The sequence below is a fragment of the Cebus imitator genome, unplaced genomic scaffold (genome assembly GCF_001604975.1).
Source record: "Cebus imitator isolate Cc_AM_T3 unplaced genomic scaffold, Cebus_imitator-1.0 Scaffold106, whole genome shotgun sequence".
Lineage (NCBI taxonomy): Eukaryota > Metazoa > Chordata > Mammalia > Primates > Cebidae > Cebus > Cebus imitator.
The window spans coordinates 4,676,499-4,696,753 of NW_016107421.1; the positions used below are offsets into that span (position 1 = coordinate 4,676,499).

Below are 20,255 nucleotides of genomic sequence, written 5' to 3' on the forward strand. Positions count from 1 at the left end.
AAAAAAAAAAAAAAAAAAATAGTGTTCCTTTTGGTTTAGGGCTTATTCAATCTTTTCTCTTTGGATTTCTATTTTTGTGATTAGTGTTAACATTTTAATCTATTTTTCTCTCCTAAATATCTTTTCCAGATTTCCCTATGTAGAGCACAGCAGTTGGTAAATGACACTGAATGTATGTGTGCAACCTTCCTTGCAGATCAAAAGGTTGCACTCTATATTATCAGTAACTTGATTTTTAAATATGATTTTTTAAAATATAGTTAAGTATACCAGGTTAAAATATAATATGCACAATATATTGTATGGTTGTGTACGCTGCTTTTAAGTTTTTTGAGTTATTTCAAGTAAGGATACTCCTGACCCTCAGGAGGACTCCCTAGGCGTCATCTTAGATGGCTGTGTGCTTCCTTTCTTGGGCTCTTGCAGGGTTTGGGGGTGAGTGAGGCTTTTCTTTAGGAAACATCTCAGTGGAGCCCAGCTCTGCTGTAACTGTCTGTGACATGTGTTCTTACCCACCTTGAGCTTCCATTTCCTCTTCTGTAGAAGGAAAGCCCTGGTGACTAAGAGGCTTCCTAGTGATGCTTATCAGTTGCCCAGGCTACGCCCCCTCCGCAAGCACTCAGTGCCCTCCAGCCTCACCCCGCCAGCCCTCCCCGCTCCCTGAGGTCTCAGCTGCCTCCATGCCAGGTGTTCCCCCAGCTCCTCCTGGTCTCACCTATCGGAGCAGCTGTCATTTCCCCTCTTCTCCCCCAGCTGGACCACCTGCCCTCTGGAAGCCACACCAGCCCTGTCGCAGGTAGACCTCCAGTGCCTGGCATGGCCGCTGGCACACAAGTTACTGACGAACCCCCTGCTAGAAGAAGGGAGGTCAAACCACAAATGGGAATTCCTGTTTAGTTTGGTGATTGTTAATATCATCTTATTAGTTTGAAAGCTTTTGGATGTGGTGGTTTTTGTCCAAGTAGTTTAAACTGCCTCTGTCAAAGTTCATGCGTGAATTATGTAGAATGGGTTTCACTGATAACCCATCCTAACTCTGACAGGCTGGTCAGTTACCAGAAGAGATGAAAAGGTAACATTGTTATTCTAGTCAGAACCCCATCAGAATTCACCAGCAGGAGACCAGCACCACCCAGAAGCCTGGGTTGCCCCTGGGTGCCACACTGAACTCCACGGTGAGTAGCTGCTTTGGGGTTTCTCCTGGTGTGAAGTTTTCCTCCTAGCTCCCATGACTACAGACACTTTGCACACCCATGAGAGAGTCTTTGGGAGACCAAGGGAGAGCGCAGTGTGCAGGGTCAGCCTTGGGCGCTGTGGCCAGGGGCCCTCCTCAGATAAGCAGCAGGCATCTCTGAGTCTGTTTCCAGCTGGCAAGGGGGGAGCACTATCGGATGGTTGTGAGGAGCGTTTGAGGCGATGCTGACACAAGGCTAGGATGGGCCTTCAGGGAATTGTGCTGGCCACGGACCACAGGTGTGTGCAGCTGCCCCCATCCACGGCCTGTGCTCAAAGACTTTCAGACTCAGAGGTCGAGGCCTGGCTTCTGCCTGCAGCTTCACTCCCGGTTCTAGGCTCCACGCCAGGTTCCAGGCTCCAGGCCTTGGGTTCCCAGTCCCAGGTTCTAGGCTAAGGGTTCTGGTTCCAGGTTCCAGGCTCCAGGCCTCGGGTTCCAAGTTCTAGGTTAAGGGTTCCCAGTTCCAGGTTCCAGGCTGTAGGATAAGGCCTCTCAGTTTTAGGTTCCAGGCTCTGGGCTAAAGGCTAAGGGTTCCCAGTTCCAGGTTCCAGACTCCAGGCTTCAGGTTCTAAGTTCCTTGTTTCAGGATCTAGGCTAAGGGTTTCAGGTTCCAGGTTCCAGGCTCCAGGTTCTGACCTCAAGGTTTTCGGTTCCAGGCTCCAGGTTGCAAGGTCTGCACTCCTATGCCAGCTCCAGGCTATCCAGAGAGGTGAGGAAGGGTCACAGGGGCAAGTGCGCCTGCATGTCACCACCTCCTCTACAAGGTGGGATAAATCCACCTGCTAGTCCCATAGAGTTCACATAAGGTCCCAATGAGAAAACATTGGAGATGATGCACATAAAGCTTAAAAGGCTCTGCAGCTGTGATACGGTGGTGATATTATTGTCAGAAAAGTTTAAAATAAATTCTTACACTCAGATGTTTCACGCTCGTCTGTAGCTGCTTCTGAACATGGAGTAGTGTGCTCACGGGCTGGGGGGCCACTGCGCACTCACTACAGCTCTTTTGGCACTGCCGTTGCTTTCTTCTCCAATTAGAGGAGATCTACACCACTCAGAATTTGCTAGAAATGCGGGATCTTGGGCCCCACCTGTGCCACTGACCTTGGACCTCAGGAGGTGGTGCCCAGCCATCTGGGCTTCTGACACACCCCTGGACAATTCTGGTGCACCCTCACCTTCAGAAGTTCTGCCTGTGGTAGACGGATGCCGTTGGCATATCTGGTTCTGGAGGTGGGAGAATGCATTTACTCTGATGTTCCTGATTAGCAGAGGGTGGCTTTTTCCTGCTCAGATGGCTGAGGACTGAATGACCTCAGTCATAACTGTTAGTGTTACTGTGACCTTCCTGCTGGGCGAAGCTGCCTGCTGAGGATCTGCCCCCTCTCACAGGCATCCCTTCCTCCTCCCAGGGGAGAGCCTGGCCAGGGTCCCCGGCCCTGTGGGTCTGTACTTGGCACACAGCAGACCCTGGATCACTAGGGTTTAGCGGCAGAAACGTGAGTGGGTGAATGAATGAATGGACTTAGCCTGACTTCACATAACTTTTGGAAATTCTGATTCTTTTCAAACGAATAAGATTTGAAAAGGCTTGTCAGAAGTTACTTACGTATAAATGAAGGTTTAGGGAAGCAGGATTTAAGCTGGCCAGGTGTGGATTCTCAGAAATGTTCATTTTGATTCCACTTCACTCTGGCCAGGGTGGTTTGCGACCTTACCCCCTTAGATATAGAAGGGAGATTTAAAGCAAGAAACCAAATCCTTTTCGTGTTTACTCTTACAGTGGTTCCCTCTTTCCAGCTCCTTGTTTTTATGGCTTTTCCTCCCTCGTGTTTCTCTGTTGGCTTTTATTGTAATGTATGCACTCGGAAAAAATCTTCTGAATGATCCTGGTGTTGGGGCTTTGCCCTCGTTGGGCGTCGTGTACGATCAGGTTGCATTGTACATTGCCGGCGTGATGAGCTCGCACTCCCTAAAAAGGCAATCATTGTGTCCAGAAAAACTCTGCTAGGTTGATGGCTCACTCCCAGGGGCTGAAGTCACTTGGACCAAGGTTTGTAGAACATTCTCCTGTATGGCTTCCCTGTTGGGGCAGGGGGATTGGGCCAGAGGAATTTAGGTGTATTAATACACCCTGCCAGGTGCAGTAACTAGCCGCCCTTGCCTGACCTTAACCTTACCTAAGTGCCATGGTTCTCAAGAGCCCTGGGCCCCCCAGGAGTAACTGAAAGCCTTCGGAGGAGAGCTACGCTTGTGTTCATGGGTTAGAGGCAGGTGGCAGACTGGAGAGTTCAGATGGAAATAAAAATGAGTCAGTGTTGGGGATGTGTTTTGTGAACCGAGAAAGCTTAACTAGAGTGATCTTTAAGAGACTACCTAACCTGTTGTCAGCAATTTTTTTTTTAAACTGACAACAAGATTTTCCCAGTTTTCCCACCAACGTCTCTTTTCTGTTCTAGGATCATCTGGGATGCACATTGCATTTTGTCATCAGGTCACCTTTGACTCCTTCAATCGTTGGCGATTGCTTAGTATTTACTTGTCTTTCCGACCTGGTGCTTTTAAAGAGTAGCTGTTAGGTATCTTGTAGAATTTGGAGTTGTCTGATTAGACTGAGGTCTTGGATTTGGGGGAAGAATCTCACACAGGTGAAGTGCCCTTTCCCTCACATCCTATAGGGACACACGACACCAACGCGGCTTCTCACTGGGGACGCTGACCTCAATCTCTAGGCTGAGGTGGTGTCTGTGGGTTTCTCCTCTATAAAGTTACTGCTTCTCCCTCTCCCTGCCCTGGAAGAAAGTCACTAAGTCCAGCCCACACCCAGGGAAGTGGACTTAGGCTGCCCATCCTGGCAGGAGGAGGATCAGAGGATTGGTGGTCCTAAGGTTAGAACCATCACAGTCATTAGTAAATTTGGAGAAAGATATTCAAAGGCTTTGCAGACATCCTGAGCCACCCTGAAGTATTCATTCACAGATAGGTCATTCTTCTTTTAGTGTGAATATCAAAGGCAGGTTATTCAGTGCAACAGTGAACTTGCAAGCAGGGATTGGGAAGCCCTGGCTGTGTTCCCCCCACTCCTCGCTGCCAAGATGCTGCTGGGCTCTGGGTCTCACAAACACCCGTGAGTGTTCTGCTCACTGCTGGGGACGTGGACTCTGACACCTTCCTACCCCACACCGCTCCCCTCTCGTCCAGCTTGCCATCGCCAGAGCCAGCAGCGACAAGGGAGGTGCCGGGGGCAGCTGCTCCTGCAGGAGCTCTCTCTGTGCCCTGGGGCCTGACATGTATGGAAACAAGATATGCTTGGGAAATAATTCTGTTAACTTTGTTTTCTGGGAGGTGGGGTGGCTAAATACTAGATCATGACTAGAATGAAGGTTTTATGATGGATGCAAAGAATGGCTTCCTTCATCCTCACTCAGTGTCACTCTTTATGAGGTTCTCAGTTACCCCCTTTTAGAAATTACCTTAAACGATGGTGAGCAATGGAATTCCAGAAAGATCAAAGCAATGCAGACCAGACTATGAAAGACAAACCATCTGGATTGCAGAGAATGGTGACCTTTCCCTAGAAAACATCCACACTCAATCTATACAAAGCCCTGCCCACTGGGTTCTTGGGAGCACTGCAAATGGACTTGTCGCTAAACTCCAGCCTGCTTCTCCACTCCTATGAGAAGTTAACTATTTTTCTTTCTTTCTTTTTTTTTTTTTTTTTTTTTTTTTTGAGATGGAGTCTCGCTCTGTCACCAGGCTGGAGTACAGTGGCACGATCTCAGCTCACTGCAACCTCCACCTCAACTTGGGGTTCTCTTATGTTTTTATTTTTGTTTATTGATTTATTTTGAGACAGAGTCCCACTCTGTTTTCCAGGCCGGAGTTTAGTGGCACAATCTCAGCTCACTACAACTTTTGCCTCCCTGGGTCAAGTGATTCTCCTGCCTCAGCCTCCCAAGTAGCTGGGACTACAGGTGCGGCACCATGCCCAGCTAATTTTTGTATTTTTAGTAGAGATGGGGTTTCACCATGTTGGCCAGGATGGTCTCCATCTCCTGACCTCGTGATACACCCACCTTGGCCTCCAAAGTGCTGGGATTACAGGCGTGAGCCAACGTCCCAGCCGTTTTTTTTTTCTTTTCCTTAGCTCTGTTCCTCACCGTGGGGACTCTGGGTAACGACAGACAGCAACAGAGACCGTGGTAGCAGCAGTAAAGGTGTTAATATGCACCATGTGTCTAAGCCCTTTTCATTTTCTTTTTAAAAAAATTTGGGGGCCAGGCTCAGGGGCTCACGCCTGCAATCCCAGCACGTTGGGAGGCCGAGGCGGGCAGATCATGAGGTCAGGAGTTCAAGACCAGCCTGGCCAAAATAGTGAAACCCTGTCTCTACTAAAAATATAAAAAATTAGCCGGGCATGGTGGTGGACGCCTGTAATCCCAACTACTTAGGAGGCTGAGGCAATAGAATCATTTGAACCCAGCAGGCAGAGGCTGCAGTGAACCAAGATCGCACCATTGCACTCCAACCTGGGCAACTGTGTGAGACTCCGTCTCAAAAAAACAAAAGAAAACATTCTGAACATATTTACTTAAAACATAAACATGACACCACATGTTCTCACTCATCGGCGGGTGTTGAACAATGAGAACACATGGACACAGGGAGGGAAGCATCACACACTGGGGTCTGTTTCAGGGAGCTAAGGGAGGGGCAGCGGGGGGTAGGGAGGTTGGGGAGAGATAGCATGGGAAGAAATGCCAGTTATAAGTGACAGGGGGATGGAGGCAGCAAGCCACCCTGCCATGTATATACCTATGCAACAATCCTGCATGATCTGCACATGTACCCCAGAACCTAAAGTACCATTAAAAAAAAAATAAATAAATAAGCATGAAATATTCTGATTAGTTTACAGGAGCAATTATTGTTACTAGGGAAGATTGAAATTTACTGTTTTCTTCTTTCTTTCTTTTTATTTAATGTATATGTTATATTTTGTTTCTTCAACTTTAAGTTCAGGCGTACATGTGCAGGACATGCAGGTTTGTTATGTAGGTAAACGTGTACCATGGTGGTTTGCTGTGCAGATCATCCTGTCACCTGGGTATTAAGCCCAGCAAGCACGAGCTATTCTTCCTGATGCTCTCTCTCCCCATCCCGCCCGTGGGCCCCACTGCGTACATGTGAGAACATGCGGTGTTTGGTTTTCCTTTTCTGCATTAGTTTGCTGAGGATAATGGAAGCCTTTTCCTTAACTCATTAAATGGGTAAATGTTTGAAGCCCTAGCCCCCAGTGTAGCTGTATCTGGAGGTGGGGTCTCTAAGAAAGTAATTAAGGTTAAATGAGGCCATAAGGGGGGTACCCTGATCCAACAGAATTATTGTCCTTGTAAGAAGAGACGCCAGAGAGCTCACATGTCTGTACGCACACAAAGTGTGGGCAGCATGTGCACGCAGCAAGAAGGTGGCGTCTGCAAGCCAGAAGTTTGCTGGCACTTTGGTCTAGCATGTCCCAGTCTGCAAGGCTCCGAGAAGATCCGTTTCTGTTGCTGAAGCCACCCAGCCTGCGGTGTTTCGTTTCAGCAGCCTGAGCAGCCTCAGACAGGCAGATACCATTATTCCCATATGAAAACGGAAGAGACTGAAGCATAGAAAGGGGTTGCTTGCCGTATTGTTCTGTTGATTTCTCTTTCTGAGAGTTTTGCTTTCTACATTTGCTGTAACATTCAGTTCATAAAGGCTCCTAACCACGATGGCTTGTTGTAAACTTCCCCACTTAATAGCATCCTCTGCTTCCCTTTTCCTCATCGGACGCTTTTCACTTTGAATATTCCTTTCCCTAATGTTAGCATCTGAGACCCTTTGCGTTGGTCAGGATAGGCCGAGTCTGATGCTCTAAGAAACATTCTAAAGACCCAGAGGCCTGCAGTGACCACAGCTGCTTTCTCGGGCACACTGGAGGCCATCGGGTATCTGCAGGGCCTCGGCTCACTGGAGTCTCTCAGTCCCTGCCCAATGGGACGTGGCTCTCATGGCTTCTGCTGTCAGCACAGACTCATTCACTGGCTCTTAACACTTCTGCCCAGAAGTGGCATGTCATTTCTAGGCACAGATGGTAGGAAGGTGCCAGGAAGGCTCCTTACTTGCCAAAGTAAAGGACTTTGTGCAAAGCAGAAAAGGTGAAGAAGAGCCCACCCACGGGTGCAGGGCTGAGAGAGAAGGGGGTGTCCCTTCCCTCAGATGGGCGCTCCCCCACAGCAGGGTGGAGGGGGCAGGAGTAGGGTGTCTCCCTGTTGCCCCACGGCTGGGCACCCGCTGCATACCGGGTTTGCCATCTTTATATCTTCATGGCATTTCCATGAGAGGTTGGGGCTGCTGGCAAGACAGCATTTCAAACCATTCTTGAAGCAGGAACCACATCTGTGTGTGAATTTTTCCGGAATCTGGGGGAAGAACTTATTCGTTTCTCTGATATTCTGAATAATGAGTACAGCTTCTGACAACAGCGGCATTCCAACCTGAAATAGAAGCAGCGTGTGAGTGCACGGGTGTCTTCGCTTGGTTTTACTTTGCTTTGCTTTCTTTACTTGGGTTCTGACACGCCACTCATGTGTTTCCACGTTCAAGTTCCATCTGAGTGACTTTAGTGCTTCTCAGCCGGCGGAGGACCCAGGCAGCCCTGAGCCCCAGCCCTTCCCCTAGCAGCCAACCAGGCACCTGTGTTCTAAGGACGCAGGAGCCTCGAAATAGCAGCGACTCGGAGCGTGTTTTCCTGACAACTGCTGATTCTCTCCTGACACCCTAATCCTGCTCTTTCCCTATTTTACGGATTGTTCTTTGCTGACATTACTTGGCGCACATCAAAAGTGTGTTGTTTTACAAGTGTCCGGGGTGTTCACTGTAATCTGGTATAACAAGATGCCTCACGGCCAGGCGAGGTTGGCTGCTACTTATAATCCCAGCACTTTGGGAGGCCAAGGTGGAAGGATCCCTTGAGGCCTGGTAAATGTAGTGAGACCCCATCTCTATTAAAAAAAAAAAAGATACCGCAGTCCAGGTATTTGTTTTGCGAACTTGGGGGAGCCATATAACCTCAGCTTTCCTTTGTCTCTTGCCTGTGATGAGCAACTGAAACCATCTTCCCAGAAACTCTCCCCACCTCCCCCCAGCCCAGCCTGAGCCACCTAGACCCAGGAAAGAGGCCAGAGCCTGCGTGACCTTGTGGCAAGCATCCCCCCTCAAAGCAGGCAGTGATGACAGGGCTCCCCAGGGGAAGGAAAAATGATTGGTTGCCCCACCTCACTTTCTCAAGCTCCTAAAAGACTCCCATCATTTCAGGATGTTTTCCCTCTGCTTCCTTTCTGGGGTGACATGGCAATGCCGTTTCAGTCCACTGTTCTCGCTGCCCTGAAGGAATTCCAGAAGCAGGCATGGCTGGCATGAGAGGAGGCATCCTTGCCACCATCCTCCGTTGCCTCGCACCTGTGGTTAGCATGGAGGCTGCCCTGGGTCTTGGCTGGCCCCTGGAGCTGGAGGAGGCACCGGGCCATGGTTCGGAAGCTCCTTAGCTTCGACCTGGCTGTGTCAAAGCCTGGCCCCAGAACAGCCCCTCCCCCCCCACAGCTGCACCCAGCTAAGAACACTGTAGGCCAGGCATGGTAGCTTACACCTATAATCTCAGCACTTTGGCAGGCTGGGGCGGGCAGATCACCTGAGGTCAGGAGTTCAAGACCAGCCTGGCCAATATGGTGAAACCCTGTCTCTACCAAAAATACAAAAAATTTGCCAGGCATGGTGGTGGCCACCTGTAATCCCAGCTACTCGGGAGACCAAGGCAGGAGAATTGCTTGAGCCCAGGAAGTGGAGGGTACGGTGAGCCCAGGTCATGCCGCTGCACTCCAGCCTGGGCGACAAAGTGAGATTCCATCTCAAAAAAAAAAAGAACGCTGTGATGTGAGAGGCAGTTGTGGGTCGGCCTGGGGGCACACCCAGTATAACTTCTGCAGGTGTTTTGTTCTTCTGAGAAGGTGATTTTTCCCGGTTGCTGTCCATGCAGACTGTGAGGGATGGTCACACGTCACATTTCTCACCCGAGTCCTTGCCCCATTGCCCCCTCTCTCCCTCCTGCAGTTCGGAAGCTCCGCAGGGACCAGTGTTGTTCAAGCGTCACCAGCCCTTGGTTGTAGCACTCAGGCTGCGTTCATTTACCTGCTCATTCACGTACTCACTTTTTCTCTGATTCAACACAGAACTCTTTGATCACCCCAGCATGCACTAATATAGCAGGCTTCGAAAGAGAAGACGTAGTCCTCATCTCAAAGGCCGTTCTTTCAAGTGTCCATCCATCCACCGGGCAGGTTTTTACTTAGCACATTCTCTGTGCTGGGGACACTGTGGTGCACAAACCGAAGTCCCCACCCTCTGTCATCCTGAAGATAAACTGCTCAACAGACAGCTCTGTAACCTGCCAAATGCTGGAAAGGGCTGCAGAGGCAATGGGGTGGAGAGAGCAGTAAGGAGGGCAAGCAAGGAGGTTGCTATTGTCTGTGGGGCACCAGGGGAGGGCTCTGGGAAAGGTGATGTTCATGGCAGCGGGACAGACAGCAGGTGCAATGGTGAAGAATGATGCCAGCCTGACCTGTCTGCCTCTCAGCATGGGGGCTGTGTGGCTAAGCAGAGAGATCCGAAGGAAGAGTGGGGAGAATGAGGGTGGAGAGACAGCTGGGGTCGAGACTCCCTGGGGCTGTGTCTAGGCAGCTGTAAACTTGGATTTTCACCCTAGTGAGAGGGTGGCTGTTGGACAGCTCTGGTGGTGATCTGGCTGCTCTGGCCTGTGTTAAGAGGATTCTTCATTGCACTCTGTGGAGGACAGCCCTGGATGGCCAGGCAGGTTGCACACTGCAGAAAGCCCTGGGGGCACCCTTCACACTGAGTCCTGTGTGAATGACCATCACAACCTGGGCAGGGCCAGCTGGAGGAGCAGCAGACCAGCAGGGGCAAGAGCAGAAGACTTAGACCAGGCTGGATGTTGGCACAGTGACCGCAGGAGAGGAGACCGTTGCCAGACCAGAGTGGAGCTGTGGGCTGCAGGGGTCGTGAGAAGTACTTGCGTTCTGCGTGTCTTCTGCAAGTAGAGCCTGTGGGGTTTGCTGGTGGATTGGATGTGAGATGGGAGAAAGAGAGAGATCAAAGATGGTTCCAGGTTTTTGCCCTGCGTGACCAGAGTGGATGTTGAGGTTTGACCTGTGTCAATGTGGGAAGCTGGGTAAATGTCAGGTTCTGGAGGGAAACCTGGTTGCCTCTGCTGGGCACCCTGCCCTCCGTCCCCCACATCCTCCTTGAAATGTGTATCAGGTCACTCTGGGGTGTGGATTTCTGATTAGGGGAGTTCAGAGGCTCATTCGCAGCCCCTAAAGTGTTGACTAAAATTAACTTATGCAACATGTATCATACTTTTTAAGTTGGAGGTTTTAAAAATGAATATTAATTTAAAAATTGTCAAACATACCCCAAATCAGAGAGGCTACTACAAAGAACACCCATATATCTGTCACCCAGATTCAACAAGATTTTACCATATTGCTTCCTCTGGCTCTTTCATTTTCTAGGTTTCTTTGCTCATAGTATTTTAAAGCAAATCCCAGGTACAGGGTCACTCTGCAGTGTGCATATCTAAAGCAGCCATGTTTTCCTACACAACCACAGTGCTTTCACATCTAATCAAATTTACTTGAATTCCTTGGTATCATCTAATGCCTAAAACATAATAAACTTTTTTCCAATTATGTCAAAAAGTGTCATATTACAATTGGTTGGTTTGAATTAGGATCTATAGAGCCCACGCATGGTGTCTGGGTGTTCTGCCTCCTACACCTCCTTCCATCTGGGAAGCCCCCTCCCAGCCATGCTGCTGTGGAAACCAAGGCACTGGGTCAGTAGAGCACCCTACAGTCTAGCTGCTTGCTCCCTTCCAGTGTCACTTCACTTTCTCCTCTCTCCTTTGTACTTCCTGGAAGTGAACATTAGCTCTAGGACAGTGCTGTTAGAAACGTAATATAAGCTGCCTGTGTAATTTAAAATTTTATGATTAGCCAAATTTTTAAAAAGTGAAATGGGTAAAATCAATTTTAGTAATATGTTTTATGTAACTCGATATATCGAAAGAGTATTTCAGCATGCAATCAATATAAAAAACTGTTAATGAGATATGTTGCATCCTTTTTATTGCATGAAGACTTTGGAATCCGGCATATATTTTGCACGGGCAGCCTCTCAGCTTTAGCTCACAGGCTCAGGCACTGCCTGCGCCTGTATTGGGCTGTGCAGCTCCAGTGACTCCATCAGATTCTGGCATACCTTCTGCTCCTAGGTGGTGCTGTGTGCTTCCTGCTGTGTGGCACTGGGAGGCCCTCAGTGGTTGTCCACGTTTAGTGAAAAGTGGGTGCAGGTGGTGATGCCGGCTCTTTCCATTGTAAACTTGTCCATCAGGAAAGCAATGGCACCCCCACTCTCTGGATGGAGAAGACTGGAGAGAAGTCAGGAAATTGAGAGCCCTGACTTGCACATTACATTTCAAATTCCTATTTGACATCCAAGTAGAGAGATAAAACTAAGCAGTTGGATCTGACTCTGGAATTCAAGATCTGAGCCAGAGATATAAATTTGGGAGTTGTCAGTGTGTCAATGATGTGAACAAGGCTGAATGAGATCACCAAGGGAATGAGGGTCAGCTCTGAGAGGTCACTGAGATGCAGAACCAGCAAAGGGAGCTGGACATTGTCCCAGAGGCCAAGTGAGATGAGAAGTACCCAATGGACGTAAAGGTTACGGCGACCTTGGTGAGATCAGGTTCAGTGGAGTAGTAGGGTAAGCACCTGGTTGGAGTAGGTTCAAAAGAGGCGATTCTTCAAAAAAGTGAAATAGAATTACCATGTAATTTGGCAGTTGTGCTTCCGAGTGTTTACTCAAATGACCTGAAAGCAGTGTCTCAAAGAGATACTTGTACAGCAGTGTTCATATAAGCATACATACTAACAACAAACTATCCAAAAAAGAAATTAAGAAAACAATCTTGGCTGGGCACAGTGGCTCACACTTGTAATCCTAGCATTTCAGGAGGCCAAGGAGAGAGGATTACTTGAGCCCAGGTGGTTGAGAATGCAGTGAGCCGTGATCATGCCACTGCACTCCAGCCTGGGCTACAGAATGAGTCCCTGTCATGTGGTTTGGACCTGTGTCCCCACCCAAATCTCATATTGAATTATGATCTTAGTGTTGAGGGAGGAGACTGATGGGAGGTAATTTGATCACGGGGGCAGATTTCTCCCTTTCTGTTCTTGTGATAGTGAGTTCTTCCGAGATCTGGTTGTTTAAAAGTGTGTAGCACTTCCCCCTTTACTTTTTCTCTCTCCTGCCACCACGTGAAGAAGGTTTTTGCTTCCCCCTCATCCTTCCACCATGACTGTAAGTTTCCTGAGGCCTCACCAGCCATGCTTCCTGTATAGCCTGTAGAACTGTGAATCAATTAAACCTCTTTTCTTCAAAAATTACCCAGTCCCAGGTAATTATTTGTAGCAGTGTGAGAACAGACTAATACACCCTGTCTCCAAAAAGAAAGAAAAAGAAAAGAATCCCATTTACAATAGCTATAAAAAATAAAGCACATTAGGATTAAATTTCACTGAGGACGGGAAGGATCTGTACACTAAGAACTATAAAACTTGATGAAAAACAATGAAAGAGACACAAATAAAATGCAAAGATATCCCATGTTCATGGATTGGAAGAATTAATATTATTAAAATGTCCATATTACCCAAAGTGATCTACAGATTTAGTGCAATCCCTATCAAAACTCCAATGATATTGCTCACAGAAATAGAAAAAACTTTAGAATTTATACCAAATCAGAAAAGACTCCAAATAGTCAAAGCAATCTTGAGCAATAAGAACAAAGCTGGAGATATCATAGTACCTGATTCCAAAATCTAGTGCAAAACTATAACCATCAAAATAGGATGGTACTGGCATCAAAAGAAACACATGGACCAGTGGAAGAATAGAGAGCCCAGAAATAAATCCATGCATTTCCAGTCAATTGTTTTTTGACACAGATGCCAAGAACACACTATGGGGACAGGATAATCTTTTCAATAAGTCATGTTGGGGAAAACTGGATACTCACATGCAGAAGAATGAAATTAGACCCTCATCTCATTCCACATACAAAAAGCAACTCAAAATGGATTAAAGACTTACATGTAAGACCAAAAACTATAAAACTAGTCAAAGAAAACAGGGTGAAATCTCCATGATATTGCCCCCAAAACAATGATTTTTTTGGATATGACTTCAAAAGCACAGGGAAGAAAAGCAAAAACAGGCAAATGGGATTGCACTAAACTAAAAAGCCTCTGCATAGCAAAGGAAACAGTCAACAGAGTAAGAAGACAACCTGCTGAATGGGAGAAAATATTTGTAAACCATACATCGGATAAGGGGTTAATATCCAAAATATACAGGAAATTTCAAACAAATTAATAGCAAGAAAACAAATAACCTGATTTTAAAATAGGCAAAGGACCCAAACAGTCATTTTTAAAAAGAAGACATACAAATGGCCTCCAGATACGTGAAAAAAAAAAAAAATGCTTAACATCATTAATTATCAGGAAAATGCAAATTAAAACCACAATGAGATATTACCTCACACCTGTTAGAATGGCTATTATCAAAATGACAAGAGATAACAAGTGTCGCAGGAGATGTGGAGAAAAGGAAAGTATTGTACACTGTTGGTGGGAATGTAAATCAATACAGCCGTTATAGAAAACATTATGGAAATTCCTTGGAAAATTAAAAAGAAAACTACCACATGATACAGCGATCTCACTTCCAGATATATCTCCAAAGGATATGAAATGAGTATGTTGAAGATATTCCTTTTTTTTGTTTTTTTTTGTTTTTTTCTGAGACAGAGTCTTGCTCTGATGCCCAGGCTGGAGTGCAGTGGTGCGATCTCGGCTCACTGCAACCTTCGCCTCCCAGGTTCAAGCAGTTCTTCTGTTTCAGCCTCCTGCTAATTTTTGTATTTTTTGTAGAGATGGGGTTTCACTATGTTGGCCAGGCTGGTCTCAAACTCCTGACCTCCAATGATCCCCTGGCCTTGGCCTCCCGAAGTGCTGGGATTACAGGCATGAGCCGCCATACCCGGCCTGTTGAAAATATTTCCACACTCCCATGTTCCCTGCAGCACTATTCACGTAGCCAAGATATAGAATCAACCTAAGTGTCCAATAGCAGATGAATGGATAAAGAAAATATGGCATCAAGACACAATGGAGTACTATTCAGCCTTAAACATGAAGGAAAGCCTGTCATTTTCAACAACATGGAGGAACCTGGAGGACACCATGATATGTGGAATAAACCAGGCACAGAAAGACAAATACCACGTGATCTCACTTCTGTGTGAGATCTAAAAGTCGAGAATGGGGCATGGGGGCTTGGGTAGATGTCAGCAGTGTTATTGATTTGTTATTAATTAACATTAATAATAATTACTATTACTAAATAATTATGACATTATTATACTTGTAGGCTTGAAACTTACAGAGAGTAGATTGTGAATGTTCTCACCACAAAAAAGATAAACATATGAAATGATACACATCAATTAGCTTGATTTAGCCATTCCATAATAGATATATATCGAGACATTATGTGACACACCATAAAAAATATAATTTTATTTTTTAATTAAAAATTAATAAAAGTAAATTCTTTTGGGAAATGAAACCTGGGTCTCAAGGAGATATTTATAATCCAACATTCATAGTAGTATTATTCACAGTAGCCTAGAAGCAAAATATTCAGATTTTGTTTATTTGTGTATCCAGTGATGACAATTCAGATTGTGAATTGTGAAGCAACTTCAGATTTCAAACAATTGTTTCAGATTGTGAAATAATTCAGATTTTGTTTATCCATGTATCCAGAGTGTCATCACTGGATACACATTAATTCAGATATGTATCCAGTGATGACACCCTGGATACATGGATAAACAAAATGTAATATATACACACAATGGAACATTATTTTAAGAGAAAGGAAATTCTGACACATGCTACAACACTGAGAGCATTGGGCTACATGAAATAAGCTAATAACAGAAATACTATATGATTCTACTTACAGGAGGACCCAACAGTAGTCAGTTTCACAGAGACAGGAAGTAGACTGGTGAGTGCCGGGGGCTGGGGGTAAGGAGGATGGGAAATTAGTGTTTTATAGGGACAGGGTTTCAGTTTGGGGAAGATGAAGACGTTCTGGAAATGGATGGTGGCGAAGTGTGTACAACGATGTGAATGTACTTAATGCCACTGAATTATACTTAAAAATAGTTGAGATGGCTAATTTCATGTTATTGTACAATGTTTTAAGGGTTGAGGGAAGAGTGGGAAACTGAGGCAGGGTTGAGCTGTAGGGACAAGGTAGAAAGTAGATTCAGTGCCAGACGGGAGATGAGGGTGAGGAGCAGGGACCAGAAAACACAATATGAAAGGAGAGAAGGGAGGAGCCGTGCTGTGAAGAAGTCATGCTGTACAGGAGATCAGGGGCCAGACGTGGAAATGTTACACGGCTGAGAAAAGAAAGCAGTTGTTTTTGGCGACTTCACCGTGAACTTGGAGGCTGCAAAAAACTCCAGCAGACTCCTGATACAGTATACCTTTTAGGCAAGGCTGAAAGTACCTCCAGGGAGCAATTTGACAAAACAGACCACACAACAGATTACATAAAACAGAGACCTTTGGGTGATGGAATGTTCTAAAATTAGATGATGCTGACGGTTGTACTGCTCAGTAAGTACACTAAAAATCTTTTCATTACGCACTTAAAGTGGATGAATTTTAGGGTATATAAATTATACCTCAGTAGAGCTGTACACACACACACACACACACACATACACACACACACACACACACACACACTCCTGCTTCCCTGTAGCCCTGCTTGATTCTTGCCCATGGTCTCACTGTCCCCTGCCAGCTGCCCCCATTTCACCGTGAAAAGAGCAATTGAAGTGCTGGAGCTGTGTCACTGGCAGCATCATCTGTTCAGGTCCTGTCATAATTTTGGAACTTGAAAGCATTTTAATCTAGACTTGGTGACCTCATCGGAGCTGACTCCCCAAGTGGCCCAGGGAGTCTCTGCTCTACTTATGGGCATGCCTCAAGTTGGGGGCCATAAAAGTGACTCCAGCAGATGACAGGATGCCGGCTTCCAGGCACGTTCACTCCCTGTTGGAGCGGGAGCCCTGGAGGAGTGGGAGGATGGCCTCATCTCCCCAGGCCGGGCCTGCCACTCAGAACGGTCTTGGGGCTCACCTATGCGGCTGACCATGTCTTCTGCAGAGGGAGGAACAGCTGGCTGTGCCCAGGCTCCAGTCAGCCACTAGGAACTCACACTGCGACTCTGCCAGCCTAGGGCCTGGGCCTTCTCCAGAGGAGTGGCCATCAGATGCAGCCTGCCTAGAAATAGCTCTGAGCCAGGCTTTTTGTTTTAGATTCACTCGTCACCTCATTCCTTTGGATTTTGTCACTCGGCCTGTGGCTGCCATGTGGGTGTGCCAGACTTGGTAGTGTTTATTAACGGGCACATTCTCAGGGCAGGCATGGCAGAGGCTGTCCCTTCACTTAGATGGGCTGGGGAGGCGGTGGTGCTACTTGGGACTGGAAGGAGAGCAGCTGTTATCTGCCAGGGTTTGACTCCATGAAAGATCACACATTAAAAAGGCATCACTGGGCTGTCTGCTGAGATCAACAGGGACAATTGCTAAGTGCTTTCCAACTTTAATAACCTTAAATAGGACAATCATAAGGAAATTATTTCTATCCCGTTTCCGTTATTTGAAAATGAGATTCAGATGGGTCTGTGACTGGCCCAAGGTTATACAAGTGCTTTGCCAGGACTCAGGCTTGCTCGCAGGTCTCCTGGCAGCAGGTGGGGCAGGCTGATTCCATACACCCCTGTCCTCAGCCCTCTCAGCCCCACACCCCCTTCTTAGTCTCTAGATACTTCACTCAGTAGGTTCTTACAATCTGTTGCTCTTTAACTTCAGCAAGGCACGTCTGTTCATTGCAGAGATCATTTACACATTCATAATAAAAGCAACCAAACAATTTTAGGAAAGCAGTGAATGCCTGTGACTCATAGTGGAAGTAAAATTGTTAACTCCAGAGAGAAGTTGATTGAGTAAAGCTGTGTTGGCCCAAACACAGTTCTATTATCCACATCAGTGTAATCTACATCAGTGCGTTATCAACATCAGTCTAATGATTTTAGGTATTTAGTTGGTTTTCAGTGTTTACCAGTAACAACATTTTTTAAATGGCGGGTATCTGGCACATAAAAAGCATTTTAAAATGTTAGTCATTATTTTGCAGTGTGAGTCACTCAATTTGAAAAGCAGCACACAGTGGCTTTGAGACACCGTCCCTCTGGGAGAGTCACTCACGAGAGCCTCGTACTCAGAGACTGCCTCCTGGGTCTCTTCCATAGGGCTTGGGCATCTGTATGACTGAAAAACATATTCTTATGCACAGATCTCCATAGGATTTGCTATCCTAGGGCAGAACAATCAAACGTCACAATTGCATAATAAGAAGTTACGTTTACTTCAGTCTGTGTTTCATTTAAGACTCAAGGTAAGCCTTGCCTTCTCAGTGTCACACAGCTTTTTGTTTGTTTGTTTGTTGAGACAGAGTCTTGCTCTGTTGCCCAAGCTGGAGTGCAGTGGCGTGATCTCAGCTCACTGCAACCTCCACCTCCCAGATTCAACTGATTCTCATGCCTCAGCCTCCTAAATAGCTGCAATTATAAGCATGCATCACCATGCCCAGCTAATTTTTGTATTTTTTGTAAAGACACAGTTTCACCATGTTTACCAGGCTGGTCTTGAACTTCTGACCTCAAATGATCCACCCACCTCAGCCTCCCAAAGTGCTGGGATTACAGGCGTGAGCCACTGCACCCAGCCATCACTCATCTTTTAATGGAGAGAAATTGCATTTATAAAAGAAGGATTGGCATTTGTAATTTTTCTAAGAAATGGAATTTATGTTGGCAATATAGATGACTCTAAAATCTCACATCATTGAGTGCTAAGTGAAGTTCCTGTTGATGTGAAAGTTAGCTACAAATCCGTCTTCTTTGAAGCTAGTTAAATAGCATGTGGGGAAGACTGACTAAATCTCCTGAACCCACTAAATCTGATTTGGGTGCTAGTTTTGTGATTGGATATATATATAGGACACCTTTTTAACTCCCTAACATGACATGACCAAAAACCAGTTCTCTGCTGTGTTCTCTGTAGAAGACAACACAACCGGCCAGTGTCAACTGAAACTCAACCACATGAACAAAAGGGGAAAAGCCCTACGGTGTTCACCCTCAAAGGAGATAATTAAAGACAAAACAAGAGAAGTACTGAGAAATACTGCTTTATTTCATGTTAGGCTGCTGATGAAGAAGACTCATAATCCCACAAACAGGGTAGACTTCGCTTTCTGGTTTACTCTTATTTTCTGAAATGTGAGTTATTGGTTCCCAGTCTGAGATTTATTCACTGAATCAGCTGTCAGTCTTTTTATTGGGGTTATTTTCATTTTGTTTCATTTTGGTTTTGACTTTAACTTCTGGAAACTATAATTGGTGAATGGAAGGTAAGGGGTGTCTCCTGATAGGAATTACATATGTAACGTGTGTGTGTGTGTGTGTGTGTGTGTGTGTGTGTGTGTGTGGCAATGCATGTATGCATTTTAAAAGCTAAATCAAAACACAACCAAGATTGTCTAGGCAAATCAGTAGATCAGTGCTGTGTATAGAATTTCTCTTTGGTTATTTGGGATTATAGTTGTCATCTTTATGCCATTCAGGATTGTGGTGAGAAAAATTAAAGAAAATGTCAAAAGCTGTTATACTGGGCAGGGGTGGGGCATGACTTTAAAGATATTTGAGTATTTTCAATTTATCCAAATCATATGTATGTGCTTTTGCCAAATTTGTGAAATATATGGTTTATCATATCTATCTAAATACTTGCTGAGGTAGGTAAATTAACAAGTATTTACTGAGAAACTATATAGGCAGGGTTTTGTCTAAATTTCCAGGCAGTGGTTCTTGGCTGTGGCCTGAACTCTCTTGAGAACACAGTGCTTGGTATTCCTGCATGCACACTAAGTATCGTCTAGGGCAGAGACCAAATTTTTGATGGAATATCCATGTGACTCGATAAATAAATATGATTATTTATTCATAAATTACACATAGACTACCACAATAGAGATTAATTTATTGTACAATATAACAAAAGCAAATGTAAAGGGGAAAAATATATAATCAGAAGAATATGCAGTTCACTTCAGAGAGCTAGACTAAAATTAAATGTGCCTTGTACCATTATGTACTTTTACTTTTTAAACATTTGTAAGTGCTATTTGTGATTAATAAAATGTAATTGCTTCTAAAAACATTATTGAACTTATGTGTAATTGGAAGTCCAATAATATAATGTGGTATTCTGTGGAATTTTACAATGTTACAATGATAACATAATTAATGACAGAAAACCACTGTTCTTAGATTTTCATCTTCATCAAAGTAAACTTATCCATGAAGGGGCATTTTCTAAGAAGAAACCCCAAACCCTTGTCTGCAGTGGTGAAAAAGGCTGGCACTGGCAGGAAGTGTTCCCTGCACCGTTTTAGTTTCAGTTACAGTGGAGGTGAGGTTGGATGAAGAATCACAGAATCAGGTCAAATGTGAGGATGCACCTACCAGCCAGGCGGGGGAGCAAAGACAGAAATGGGAAACGAGCAAAATGAAACAGAAATAAAGGGAGGAAAAAATGTAACAGAGAGTGACAAGGAAGATAGGCAAAGGCAACATCTGTAAAATTGGAGTCTTCTAAGAGGAAAACCAAAATAAATAAAACAATGAATATTTTTAC

At 45.5% G+C, this 20,255-nt stretch overlaps 1 protein-coding gene and 1 long non-coding RNA gene across 37 annotated transcripts in view; both read left to right on the forward strand.

Annotated features, from left to right (window-relative positions):
* Positions 1-2,141, forward strand: part of LOC108310678 — a 4,933-nt gene extending 2,792 nt beyond the window's left edge. Inside the window, exons 2-3 of the long non-coding RNA XR_001827861.2 lie at positions 1,044-1,175; positions 1,891-2,141. This is a non-coding gene — a long non-coding RNA (uncharacterized LOC108310678). The remainder of the gene's footprint in view (positions 1-1,043; positions 1,176-1,890) is intronic.
* LRRFIP1 (LRR binding FLII interacting protein 1) overlaps positions 1-20,255 on the forward strand; it is a 159,746-nt gene that overhangs the window by 14,330 nt on the left and 125,161 nt on the right. The window lies entirely within an intron of this gene.